This window comes from Triturus cristatus, chromosome 5_2, assembly GCF_964204655.1.
Source record: "Triturus cristatus chromosome 5_2, aTriCri1.1, whole genome shotgun sequence".
Classification (NCBI taxonomy): Eukaryota; Metazoa; Chordata; class Amphibia; order Caudata; family Salamandridae; genus Triturus; species Triturus cristatus.
Window position 1 is genome coordinate 598,980,287 of NC_140588.1, and position 14,336 is coordinate 598,994,622.

General features: G+C 48.0%; 1 protein-coding gene across 2 annotated transcripts in view; it reads right to left on the reverse strand.

Annotated features, from left to right (window-relative positions):
* Nucleotides 1–14,336, reverse strand: part of LOC146829046 (nuclear pore glycoprotein p62-like) — a 223,180-nt gene that overhangs the window by 206,088 nt on the left and 2,756 nt on the right. The window contains exon 2 of one of the 2 annotated variants that reach the window (XM_085607671.1): nucleotides 11,635–11,721. The exons of the other annotated variant lie outside the window; for it this stretch is intronic. The gene's annotated coding sequence lies outside the window, so the exon portion shown is untranslated. The remainder of the gene's footprint in view (nucleotides 1–11,634; nucleotides 11,722–14,336) is intronic. 2 annotated transcript variants of the gene reach the window in all.

Consider the following 14,336-nt stretch of genomic DNA (forward strand, 5'->3'; position numbering starts at 1 on the left):
CGAAGTCCGGACTCCATTTTGTATTGACATGCTGCCATGTGTTCACCACGAGGAGAGTCCGACCTCTGTGTTAGTTGCTCTTGTATCCTGCCTAGCAACAGTTATAAATAGCTCTCTCTTGTCCATCTGGCGCATGCCCAGACTTGACCACATCTGTTATAATTAGCTTTGCTTGACCATGTGTTTTCACGGGCCTAAGGAGTGTGTTAACTCCGCCCATGTATTGATTTGGTATCGAGAATGACCCTAAATGGTAATGTTCTTCGACTTCATGTGGTATCCACCCACTCATGAGCCCCTCTGTTGTGTATAAAAGGGGACTGTGTACGCAAGTTCTGTGTGCTACTCCTTGCAATACTGAAGAGTGTTGTGTGGATTGTAGGACCACCCTTAAGGGTTAATAAACGTTGTTTTTTTGTACTTTGCAGTTTCCGTGCCAACTTCCTTATAGATTTCGTTACAGAAGAGCGAACCTTTGTTTCTTGCGGGCCTAGCTGGGGCTTGTATTCATCAATTGGCGCCCGTCACGTGGGGCTCATCGGCGACTCGGATGCTCGAAGGACTGGTCGCGACGAAGGTGAGGAGTTTGGCCGGGGACGTGATCACTGCCAGCGGCGTCTTAGCCCTGGCATCCCGAGGTTTTTCTTCCTTCCCTTCCGAGCTGACCATCTGGGTGGCGCCGGTCATCGACTGAGACCTCTTCTGTCGGTCCTGCCGAGAGAGCCGTTTGGGCGATTGTGGAGCTTGGCAGTTGGAACCTGGACTCTTGATTGGTAAGAACCGTTGTACGGTACTTGCTCCGAGTTTTGAAGCCTGGTCTGGCTATTTGAGTTTGATTGATGGTGACTAGTCATATTTTGAATTTGTCTTTGTGAAAATATATGCGTTGCAACACATATAGGCAGGTAATGTGGAGAAATTTCTCCGGAGCTGTGTAAACTTGGAACGGCGCAACGATTAAGTGCCATTTTTACTTGATAATACTGCATATTTTGCATTATTCCTAGCATGCCTGCTTTTAGCGCACTCCGTAAGTGGTGCTGCTGTTTGGGTAACCGGTTGAACCTCGAGGAATCTGCTCCAGCTCCCCCAGAGGGGACTCCTAATAGGGATATGTACGTGAAGCATGGTCTTTCTTCCATAATGTACAGCACGTTGTGGAGGAAATATACCAAGAAGGATCCTGAGTTGCGATGGCCTTTGTATGGATCGTTTGATATACGTAAGATTGAGTATGTGGAACAGTGTATGTGTAAGCGACGTGCTCGTCAGGATATGTTTGAATGTGTGCGATTATGGGTGAAGGAAGTGCGTGAGCGAGAGAAGCGTGAGAAAGCGCTGTTTGATAAAGAGCAACGGAAGAATGATCATATGCGAGCGCAGGAAGCGAAGCATCGGGAGGACAAAGAGCAAACAGACAGACAAGAGAAAGAGCGTAGGCTACAAGTTTCGGGTCAATATGTTGTTCGCCAGCCGCTTTATCCTGTCCTTAATAATCCTGATGATGATTTTTATTTGCTAGATCGCTCTCCGCCCCCTTATGTTGGCGCATCCGCTCCGCGGCCGCAAGATTCTGACCCGGCTTTGGGTAAGGTAGACACACGGTCCATGCTGCCGGCCGAGCAAATGGCTGAGCTTCGGCAAATTTCCTTCCGCGCGCTTAAAGGCAAGGTATCCATGGAGGACTTATTTCAAATTTGGGGGCCATGGCAGGAGAGAGATAAAGTGTATTTTTTGGGTCATTTCGCGGATGAAGTGATTAATGCTTTCCGAAAATATTCTCATGTTTTTGAGCCTGACGAAGTGTCTTCGGATGCAAGAGCAATACGTAACGGTGCTTTTTCTCCCTCTAAGGCTCCTGAGGCGGCTCGGCGGCTGTTCGCCTTACGGGACGAGGTGCTGGCCCTTCGAGAGAAAGCACGCCAACGAGCGGAGGAGGAGAAGCGGTCGGATTCAGTTGCGGCAGGGGGCCACCCATCCACCTCTCAGTCAGATAAGGATAATGTAGTGCATGCTAAACCTATGCGAGAGGCGGCACCATTGTATGTCCCTCCGAAAGGAGCAGGGACTAGCTCGGACATTAACTCTGCCGATGCTAGGGGATATTTTGTGTATAATTGGGTTTATACTCCTTGGCATAGGGCCGATGTTATGGCGTTAAAGAATGCATTGCCTGACCCCCGCAAGAATCCAGCGGCCTTCTATGAAGAAGTCGAGGGGGCCTTGAATTCTTGCATTATGACCTTAGCGGATATAGATCTGTTCTTTGGCCTTATTCTACCACCGGACACGTGGCGGTCTGTCCGAAAGGTGGATGATGCGGTTGCCTTCAAGGCCCGGTGGTCTGACCTTGAGGATGAGGATAGGGAGCGGAAGCCTGCACAGAAACCACCCCAGAATATTCTAGATCTCCCTGCTGCTATTGTGGCTAAATTGAAAACAATAATCCCCCCTAAAAAGATTGACTGGAATATGTTAGCGGCATGTAAGCAGAAAGTTGATGAGTCAGTTGCAGATTTCTTCACGCGCTTCGAAGAAACGTTCCATGACTTTAGTGGCCAGTCGCTTACCGACGACACAGGCCGCCACCTTTTCGCGGACAAATATGTGGCCAATCTGCTGCCGGCAGTTGCGGCCCGGTTAAAAGCGAGTGAGAGTTCTTGGTCCTCCGCGACACCGACGGCCCTTCTGACCATCGCTCAGTATTATGAGCGTCAGGAGCACGAGGCGAAGGGCCAGGAGGAGAAGAGATCGAAAGATCTCAAAACCAAAGTGATGTTAGCACAAGTATATGGCCCGCCCCGCCGGGGTAATAATAATAGGGGAAGGGGCGGATCTTATGGTCCCCCTTCGGGCCGATCTGATTTGAATAAGAACCAATGTGCGTACTGTAAGCAGTTGGGCCATTGGGCTAGGGAGTGCCCAGCATTGCGTGCTTCGCGGCAGGGGCACACTCCGGGTGGCCAGAGAGGTAGAGGGGGCTTCTCGAACTTTAGAGGAAATTCTAACGATAATGTCCGTTTCGGCACTGCTGGGCAGCACCGAGATAGCTCAAATGTTTTCGATCGCCAGCATCAGTATCATGTATCGGACATCGATCATTCGGGATATCATGATTCTCAGCATGCATAGGAATGCGTAGGATGGGGGTCCGAATCAGTTGAGGTGCCGGTCGATCAAACGGGTCCTTATGTATCGGCTGAGGTTTTAGGTTCTACTGATCAGTTCCTAGTGGATACAGGAGCGACACGTAGTGCATTGTCTAGGTACTTGGTTCCGGGGGCTCCCCCATCCGGCTCAATAGTTACATCGGTAGGGTTTGACGGTACACTCTCCCGAAGCCCTCTTTCACAGCCCCTTGCCTTTAAAGTTGATTGTTTTTCTGCGCCTTGTCCGTTTCTGCTTGCTCCGTACACACCGGATAACATTATGGGCCTTGATATGTTAAAGTACTTTAGGGCTACAATCCGCTGCTCCCCTGAGGGTGTGAGGGTGATCTTGAATGACAACTACCCCCGGTCTGGGCGGATGTGTACGATATCAGAGGATGCGTTGTTGGCTACCCTCCCCCAAGCTTTATGGGCGACTTCGGACACAGATGTGGGACAAATGGTGATTCCTCCGGTCCACATTAGTGTCCAGGAGGGGGCGGTGCTACCTCGCCTCCCACAGTATCGTATTTCCCAGGAGGGCGAGGAAGCTCTCATACAGATTGTGCAGGATTTGATCGCAGTAGGAGTAGTGGAAGAAGTTCCCTATAATATCTGTAACAGTCCGATTCTCCCTATTCTGAAAAAGGACACGGATGCAAAAGTCTATCGGTTTATAATTGATTTGAGGGAGGTAAATATGATCGTGATACCTCAGTACCCGGTGGTTTCCGATATCACGACGTTGCTTACCTTGGTCCCGCCTACGGCGACCGTGTTCTCAGTGATTGATTTGAAAAATGCCTTCTTTTCTATTCCTATTCACCCTGATAGCCGATTTCTTTTTGGGTTCACATTAAACAATAGATCTTATCGTTTTTGTAGAATTCCCCAAGGCTATACAGAAAGCCCTAGTATTTATAGTCAGGCCTTGAAGCGCCAGTTGGATTCCTTTGTTTTACTCGAGGGGGTCGCCCTCATTCAATATGTCGATGACATCCTGTTGGCGGCTGACACCCTGGAGTTGTGCGAGAAAAGCACGATAGCCTTACTTTCCTTTTTAGCATCCCACAATCACAAGGTCTCTAGGAAGAAATTGCAATTCTGTAGACCAAAGGTGACTTATTTGGGTCACCTTTTGTCTAAGGAGGGGCGTGCACTCACACCAGATCGTATCCAAGTAATCTTGGACACACCGAGGCCATCCACGCAGAAGGATGTGCGTGCATTTTTGGGCCTCGTTTCTTTTTGTAGACAGTGGATATTGGGGTTTTCACACATAGCTAAGCCATTACTAGCGCTCTTGACAAAAGACACGCCTATCCCAATCCCTTGGTCAGATGAGTGTGATGCTGCTTTTCAGCAATTGCGGCAGGCCCTTTGTTCAGCACCAGTGTTAGGGACCCCTGATTATACAAAACCCTTTTCGTTGTATGTGCATGAGAAAGATGGATGTGCATTGTCAGTCTTAGTACAGATGCACGGCGACAAGCAGCGCCCTTGTGCATATTTTTCGGCTGTACTTGATCCTGTCGCCCGAGCATTGCCGGGGTGTTTTCGCTCGGTTGCGGCGACAGCTGTGTCAATACGGCAGAGTGAAGGAATTGTATTGTCCCATAAACTGTTGGTGTTAGTTCCCCATGCTGTGGATGCCCTGCTTAATCAAACAAAGACGCAGCATTTGACCAGTGCCCGTTTAACGGGATATGAGTTGACGCTTTTAGCTCCTCACATTACGTTAAAAAGGTGCGTGACATTAAACCCGGCCACATTGTTGCCATACCCCGAGACCCAGCCGGAGGCGCAGAAAGCGCATGATTGTATTCTTGTGACTGAGGAACAAACAAAGGGTCGTATTGATCTCCAGGATACGCCCTTTTCAGATGTAGATGGAGAGTTGTGGGTAGATGGATCATGCCTGAAGCTACCAGATGGTACGACTTCAGCAGCATATGCAATTACCACGTTACAGACGATAGTGGAGACAGCACGCATACCGCAGAAATCAGCTCAAGCGGCGGAACTGATAGCGTTAACACGAGCGTGTGAGCTTAGCACAGGATTGTGTGTGAATGTTTACACAGACAGCCGCTATGCCTTCGGAGTAGCGCACGATTTCGGCCTACTCTGGAAGGAGAGAGGGTTTCTAACGTCACATGGGGTGCAGATAATGCATGGGGAGTTAGTCCACAATCTTTTAACTGCATTGACATACCCAAAGAAAATTGCCATTGTTAAGTGTAGCGCCCATAGGAAAGTGGTTGATAAGGTTGGAGAAGGGAATGCGTTAGCGGATCGAGTAGCACGGGAGACTGCGATGCAGCCCGGTGCTACTGCCATGTATGTAGTGAAGTCACAGGTGGAGAGATGGCATGATGCGAAGGAGGAAGTGCGAGAAATACAAAAGACCGCTTCTGACAAAGAGCGGGAACAATGGGCTAGCGAAGGAGAACTGGATGACGAGGGTTGCTGGAGAAATAAGCAGATGGATAGATGGAAATTACCCACGGCTTTTGTACAACCTATGGTCCAGATGGCACATGGGCTAGCACATGTTGGAGCTTCCGCAATTGTGAAATTGCTTACCCAAGTCTGGGAGCATCCAGAGATTGCTAGCGCGGCAAAGAGGGTGGTGCAGACCTGTATGATCTGTCTGAAGTATAACCCAGGGAAAGGCACGCGAACTCCAGCAGGAGGATTTGCGACACCCACTGCACCCTTTGAGGTTCTGCAGATGGATTACATCCAGCTTGAGCGCTGTAACAATTTGAAGTATGTTCTAGTAGTGGTTTGCGCCTTTAGTAAATGGGTCGAGGCGTACCCTGCGAAAGACAATACTGCAATGACTACAGCGAAGCTATTGCTGAAAGAGTTTTTCCCCCGATACGGCGTCTGTAGACTTCTGTGGAGTGATAATGGCCCTCACTTTGTAGCGGATGTTATAAGGTATGTCTTGAAGGGCCTAGGCATCACCCAGAAGTTCCACGCCGTGTTCCACCCTCAGTCTGCAGGACTAGTCGAGAAATATAATGGTACACTGAAGCTTAAGATCGCCAAAATTCAAGCTTCAACGTCTTTGACTTGGCCAGACGCTTTGCCACTGGCGTTATTGTCAATTAGGTCGGTGCCACACTCTCGAACCGGCCTTACACCCTATGAGATTGTATTTGGACGCCCAATGAATATTTGGGGTCCACCAAGACCTAAGGCTGTGTATGATGTACCTTGTGTGATGATGAGTGATTATCTGGCACAGTTAACGGATAACTTGGTTTCTATTCATCAACAGGTCCGAGAGGCGCTCCCTGATCGGTCTACCGGTGAAGGACATGGTCTCCGGCCTGGGGATCATGTCATGCTGAAGGTTTTCGACAGAACGAACAGTTTGGAGCCGAGATGGGTCGGACCTGAGCAAGTTCTTCTTGCAACGAGGACGGCAGTGCGAGTCTCGAACAGGAAGAATTGGATCCATTCCTTGCACTGTCGAAAGGTACCGCCCGGATTGGTGGAATCTGCCGTGCTGACCGATCAACGAGACATCTTAGCAGCAGAGACAGGCCGTGCTGCAGAGCCAAACGACACTGAGGAGCTCTTTTCGGACCACACGACTTCTGGAGGAAGGCGATATCATCTGCGACCAAGGAAGTGAGGTTTCCAGTACTGGGACATACTGTCAGAACGGCCCTTGGGTTAGTGAAACGGAGAGCCGATGAGGCAAGGGGGGGGGATCAGCCCTGCATTAGTGTAGCGACACCCGTCTTGGCCCGCTGGTGAAGAAATCAACCGCTGCCCAAGGGGAAGAGTTCTGACAGACTTTTAGTTTCAGGAAGATACCAGGGTATTGTTTCCTTTGACATGGAGAAGAAGAAAATCCTTTGTGCGTTGGGGTTCATACTAACAGTAGCTATCGTTGGTATAACCACATGGTTTGTGGAGGAGGCAACTCCTGCCCGAGAGACACTTGTGTTGACGACTCCAGTGCCTGCGGAGCACTACTTTTATACATTGCCATACCAAGAGTTGAAGCATCGACAATCCTATTTGAATAACACTTTTATTCAGATGCTGCATCACACCCACGTTGCTACGAACGCTACGAACTGTTGGATATGTGGGATGATGCCAGCCCATCAGAAGAAAGGAGGTACGCCATTCATACCCCTTCCTTTCTCTCATAATGGCTCTTGCAGAGCATGGTACACTTTGTTGTTTGCTACTCGGAAACCGACAGTGGGACGATTGCTTTTCAGACTTAATAAAGAATGTCATCAGGACAGAAATGGATATCCACAAGCAAATGGAACAATTTGGGAATGGGAAGAGTACCGACCGGACAATGAATCCATTCCCTATATCTTCACGAATACCAGAGACACTGTGGGGAAGGAAAAATTTGTGATCCAAGTGGCCCAAGCCCAAGCGGACCTGTGTGTCCAGAGTGTGGGTTTTATCCCTGTTGGTGTCAGTGATTGTATAACTGTGTTAAACATTGATGGGTTAAATAATAGCACCTTCCTAGCATCCCATAATACCTATTTTGTATGTGGAAATAAAGGTTATTACCGTTTGCCGGCTGGGTGGTCTGGGGTATGTTATGTATCATTCCTATTACCTCCTGTATTTCTAGCACCCGCGTCATACCATAAGGATTTGAAATTGCTGAATAATGTGACTGTAAATAGATATAAACGTACTCTATCTATTAATGAGGTAGATCAGACTGATACTAGCTTGCAACAGTATATTGATTTCAACTTAGGACTGTTTTTCTTTGTTGGAGCTGCTTTGAATAGTAGGAAGATCCGGAGATTAACGAGAGTGGTAGAAGCTGTGACTAATCAGACTGCTGCTGCTCTTGGGAATCTTACGGAAGAATTACAGATAACCAGGATTGTTGCATTGCAGAATCGTATGGTATTGGATGTGATGCTAGCTGATCGAGGAGGAGCCTGTAAAATTATTGGAAGTAGCTGCTGTGTGTTCATCCCTGATCATACGCCATCCGTTTATAACGCCATTAATAAGCTGCATAAAATAGCAGCTGAAATCCACACGGAAAACGGCACTTGGTCCTTTTCTGGATGGTTTTGGGCGTTGATTACTGCCTGGGGTTGGAAGGTTCTAACTGGTCTCTGTATTATTGTAGCAATTCTGTTCCTTTTTTGTATGTGTATTCAATGTGGACCATTGTGCTGTTCTGTATGCATTTCATTTTGCATTCCAGATAAGAAAGCTATTGCCGATGTTACCCGCCAGAAGGGTCTAGCTAAAGAGGTTAAAGGAATGATGATAATTGACATATACGATGATTATTCTTGGAAACCGGATGTCTTCAGTAAATGCTGAAAGGGTCGTCTGTTGTAAATTAAAGCAGAATGTGATTAAGCATTTACTGAAAACATTAATGTTTCCCCTTTATCGTGTTTTCCTCCTTATGTTGGCCGAAGTCCGGACTCCATTTTGTATTGACATGCTGCCATGTGTTCACCACGAGGAGAGTCCGACCTCTGTGTTAGTTGCTCTTGTATCCTGCCTAGCAACAGTTATAAATAGCTCTCTCTTGTCCATCTGGCGCATGCCCAGACTTGACCACATCTGTTATAATTAGCTTTGCTTGACCATGTGTTTTCACGGGCCTAAGGAGTGTGTTAACTCCGCCCATGTATTGATTTGGTATCGAGAATGACCCTAAATGGTAATGTTCTTCGACTTCATGTGGTATCCACCCACTCATGAGCCCCTCTGTTGTGTATAAAAGGGGACTGTGTACGCAAGTTCTGTGTGCTACTCCTTGCAATACTGAAGAGTGTTGTGTGGATTGTAGGACCACCCTTAAGGGTTAATAAACGTTGTTTTTTTGTACTTTGCAGTTTCCGTGCCAACTTCCTTATAGATTTCGTTACAGAAGAGCGAACCTTTGTTTCTTGCGGGCCTAGCTGGGGCTTGTATTCATCAAGGGCACTAATGGCATAAGAATGGGAGGTGTTATCCATGGCAGAATGCAGGCCCTCACTTGCTGTTGATAACTCTTAGCATAACGGAAGCATTCATAGCAGAATTCTGAATCTGACATTTGAGGTAATTCTGGTCATATGAGACCTTGTACTCGTTTATAGGGGGTGTGGATGGCAAAACTCTGACCCTTGTATATCAGAGTTCATTTTTGCAGGTACCCATGAGTATTGGGTGGAGGATCCATGGCAAAATTCTGGCACTGGCATATTGTACTTGATTCTGACATAAGGGGCCCACCTACAAAGAATTCCGACCATGGTGTAGTGGAAGTAATTTCTGGCATGATATTTGAAAAAATGGGAACTACTCCTAGGAAAGGCCAGGCTTCTCTCAAGCACCATGAAGGTGCTGGAATGTTTCATAAATGCCATTTTATGGCCTATGGCGTTTTAGGAAATGTGGCCCAAAGTTTTTCCAAAAAGTATTAGGGAAGGAGCCCACTTTCCCCGAAACCACCTACAGGAATTCTGTTTACTCATTTTGTTTGCTGAAAATCAGGGAAAATATCACACCCCGCCACTTAAAAAGACCTTAAGCCAGCACTAGTTAGCAGAATTGGCAGGTTGCAGAGGGGGAGTTTAAGAGTAGAGTGCCCACGTGTCTGCAGAAAGAAAAGGAGCAGATATTTGGAATGAAACATCAGCATTGTCTTATTGTAAAATGGATATAATTGCTTACATTTCAAAAGGGGATAGGCATGTTGCTGTCTTTCCCTTCCTGTATTTCTCCCTGTTTTGTAGTCAAAATAGGGCCATGTGGTCCGGGCTATCCCAACAACTTTGTGTATCTGGCTCCCTTAGCTGAAGGGAGTTGGCCATGTGCGGGCTGCTGCAGTTGAGGAGAGCAAACAGACAGTGGGTTGGTGTGGCAGATCAGCATGAGACTGTTAAGGCTTCAGCAACTAGGGTGTCCGTCACAGTTCTGGGATTGGAGGGGAGAACAAACTGCTTATGCTGCACAGCACAAACGTAAATGTGGAAGAAAAACAAAGGCACAGATGCCTTTACAGCACTACGGTGGTTGCCACTGTCATTTTGAAAGAGGGAACATCCTTATTAAGAAGCTCTATTCAGAACCAGGATTAGCCTATCAGTAAAAATATGGTTCACTCTGTACTTAATGCACACAGAGAGCATATCATGACGCTTTAGCAATATTGTTAGCTAATATATGGTAGAGGAGAATTTCCATTGTAAACTGCCATATAATTACAATTCTTTAGGTGATCGAACTCCCCTCAGGAGCCAACAGTACTATGACAAGCACGGTTTCTCGTGGTAGCACACATCTTCTGCCCGATCAAATACTGTACTCAAAGTAACCAATGTGTGGGTGGAAACAAAGCCCCTCTCTTAGGAGGGCTTCTTAAAGCTTTTTCATTTCAGCACATAGGGTCAGGAGACTGCTGCAATGTGAAGTCAGACCCAAAAAGTAAAGCTCTGAATCTCAGAAGTTCTGAAAAACATCCATTAACTATGGTGCTTCAAATAAAGTGCATCACAACACTATACAAGTATCTTAACATTTTCAGACTACAGCATGGATTTACGTCATGGGTTGCCATGACATAACTCATTTTCCAGACGCAGTTCAGTGGTTTTATAATACTCAGTTTTATTCAAGATCACATTGTTTTCATTTATTTATTTTCATGCATTTATTGCAGATAAACAGGCACAGTTCCTATATGCGCCCTTTGTGCCTTTGATTCCCACTGAAATCTTAGTAAGTGAATGATAGGACTACATGGAGCTAGGTAGGGCACAGTTGTCCTGTCAGAATATGTATCCTTTCTAGTACAGCATTTTCATTTAACATTATATTTTCCTAAATTAACATGATCTCTCTTATGGTTTATTTACTCTGTACATGTTTAGTGGGCTTCGCTGAATACGTTGTTGCATGGATACTAAACTAATGTATATTTGTGTCTCAACGTATTATCCTTAAACTCATTATGTATTATTTCCAATAACTGACAGTCTATACAGTGAACACCTACAGAAATAGCCATTGCTCAACCTTTATATGGTGAGCAGCATGGATGTTTCATTTTGTTTTCTTCTGAAGAACAACACAGGAGTAGGTAGCAGGGAAAGCTGACTGAAGACAAAACACCTGATGCCTGTCTTGCTTCAGATTAACCTGCCCTAGGTCCTGGAGAGATGACCTACAGAGATCTGAACAGTGATAGCAGACGATGGGCCTCAAGAGCACAAGAACAGACCAGCTAGAAGAGTTCACATGAAAAAGGGTTCTCTAACCACAGTACCCGAGGAGACAATACTTTAGGACATCCTGATGCCTTTACAGCACAGTCAAAGGCCTATGCTGTATGCCTGGCACACCTGCATTACTTACAATGCTCCAAATAATTTTAGACCCCCTGCTCCCTTCTCCATTGCTCAATCACAATTCCAATAGTGCTGCACAATTCACTAGAAAACAAATCATGAAAACAACCACTCACCTTAATCTCCTGACCACACAAGATTTTATCAAGGCTTCAAAGTCTTGCAGACCAGCATGATCACTGGCAGACTCGCGTCATGCACATCTATGGAAGAACACACTTATGAATAGCTCTGCAGCTAATCCAGCTATAGGTAGCAACAACTCCTTGGATAAAGGTCTCTTCTCAAAATAACTACCTAAAACAAAGAGGCCTTCAAACAAGGGCTCATTCTAGCTTCCGGCCAATAACCAACTGTTTCTATACAAAAAGATTGAAAAATCTATGTTGTAAACGAAGTTGGGTGCTTGTAATCAAGTAGTTCAGTAGCCAGTAGAACAGGTTCCAGAAGTAGGTTTAATAAGTCTTAGTTACAGGTTGGTAAGCAGCCAGTAAGTACGTAGAATATAGCCCCACTAGGAGCAGCATCCTTTCTGCTCAGCCCACACACTCCAACTGACACTCAACTACACCAGACACTCTAGCATTGACTACAGGGACCACAGTTCTTCGGGGTAACACACTAGTGGGTGGAGCAGTGTGCGACCATTTTGTTTAGTTATTTAGTGGCTCCCTGAGCCCCGACAGCCGACGGGCTGTAGGTTACGCACCTGCGTTGCTACGAGAGGTACCAGACCTGATATGATTTTAGCAGCCTACACATGCAACCCCACACTCTTCCTACTCCCTGCTGACGAGCGGCAACTACCGCGAAACACGTGTCCAGGGATGGCTAACGCTACTCTGACTTGCACGCACCACTGAGCATAGGCGTACCCGCCGACGCTGACTACGAGGACCACAGTTCTTCGGGGTAACACGCTAGTGGGTGGAGCAGTGTGCGACCATTTTGTTTAGTTATTTACTGGCTCCCTGAGCCCCGACAGCCGACAGGCTGTAGGTTACGCACCTGCGTTGCTACGAGAGGTACCAGACCTGATATGATTTTAGCAGCCTACACATGCAACCCCACACTCTTCCTACTCCCTGCTGATGAGCGGCAACTACCGCGAAACACGTGTCCAGGGATGGCTAACGCTACTCTGACTTGCACGCACCACTGAGCATAGGCGTACCCGCCGACGCTGACTACAGGGACCACAGTTCTTCGGGGTAACACGCTAGTGGGTGGAGCAGTGTGCGACCATTTTGTTTAGTTATTTAGTGGCTCCCTGAGCCCCGACAGCCGACGGGCTGTAGGTTACGCACCTGCGTTGCTACGAGAGGTACCAGACCTGATATGATTTTAGCAGCCTACACATGCAACCCCACACTCTTCCTACTCCCTGCTGACGAGCGGCAACTACCGCGAAACACGTGTCCAGGGATGGCTAACGCTACTCTGACTTGCACGCACCACTGAGCATAGGCGTACCCGCCGACGCTGACTACAGGGACCACAGTTCTTCGGGGTAACACGCTAGTGGGTGGAGCAGTGTGCGACCATTTTGTTTAGTTATTTAGTGGCTCCCTGAGCCCCGACAGCCGACGGGCTGTAGGTTACGCACCTGCGTTGCTACGAGAGGTACCAGACCTGATATGATTTTAGCAGCCTACACATGCAACCCCACACTCTTCCTACTCCCTGCTGACGAGCGGCAACTACCGCGAAACACGTGTCCAGGGATGGCTAACGCTACTCTGACTTGCACGCACCACTGAGCATAGGCGTACCCGCCGACGCTGACTACAGGGACCACAGTTCTTCGGGGTAACACGCCAGTGGGTGGAGCAGTGTGCGACCATTTTGTTTAGTTATTTAGTGGCTCCCTGAGCCCCGACAGCCGACGGGCTGTAGGTTACGCACCTGCGGTGCTACGAGAGGTACCAGACCTGATATGATTTTAGCAGCCTACACATGCAACCCCACACTCTTCCTACTCCCTGCTGACGAGCGGCAACTACCGCGAAACACGTGTCCAGGGATGGCTAACGCTACTCTGACTTGCACGCACCACTGAGCATAGGCGTACCCGCCGACGCTGACTACAGGGACCACAGTTCTTCGGGGTAACACGCTAGTGGGTGGAGCAGTGTGCGACCATTTTGTTTCGTTATTTAGTGGCTCCCTGAGCCCCGACAGCCGACGGGCTGTAGGTTACGCACCTGCGTTGCTACGAGAGGTACCAGACCTGATATGATTTTAGCAGCCTACACATGCAACCCCACACTCTTCCTACTCCCTGCTGATGAGCGGCAACTACCGCGAAACACGTGTCCAGGGATGGCTAACGCTACTCTGACTTGCACGCACCACTGAGCATAGGCGTACCCGCCGACGCTGACTACAGGGACCACAGTTCCTCGGGGTAACACGCTAGTGGGTGGAGCAGTGTGCGACCATTTTGTTTAGTTATTTAGTGGCTCCCTGAGCCCCGACAGCCGACGGGCTGTAGGTTACGCACCTGCGTTGCTACGAGAGGTACCAGACCTGATATGATTTTAGCAGCCTACACATGCAACCCCACACTCTTCCTACTCCCTGCTGACGAGCGGCAACTACCGCGAAACACGTGTCCAAGGATGGCTAACGCTACTCTGACTTGCACGCACCACTGAGCATAGGCGTACCCGCCGACGCTGACTACAGGGACCACAGTTCTTCGGGGTAACACGCTAGTGGGTGGAGCAGTGTGCGACCATTTTGTTTAGTTATTTAGTGGCTCCCTGAGCCCCGACAGCCGACGGGCTGTAGGTTACGCACCTGCGTTGCTACGAGA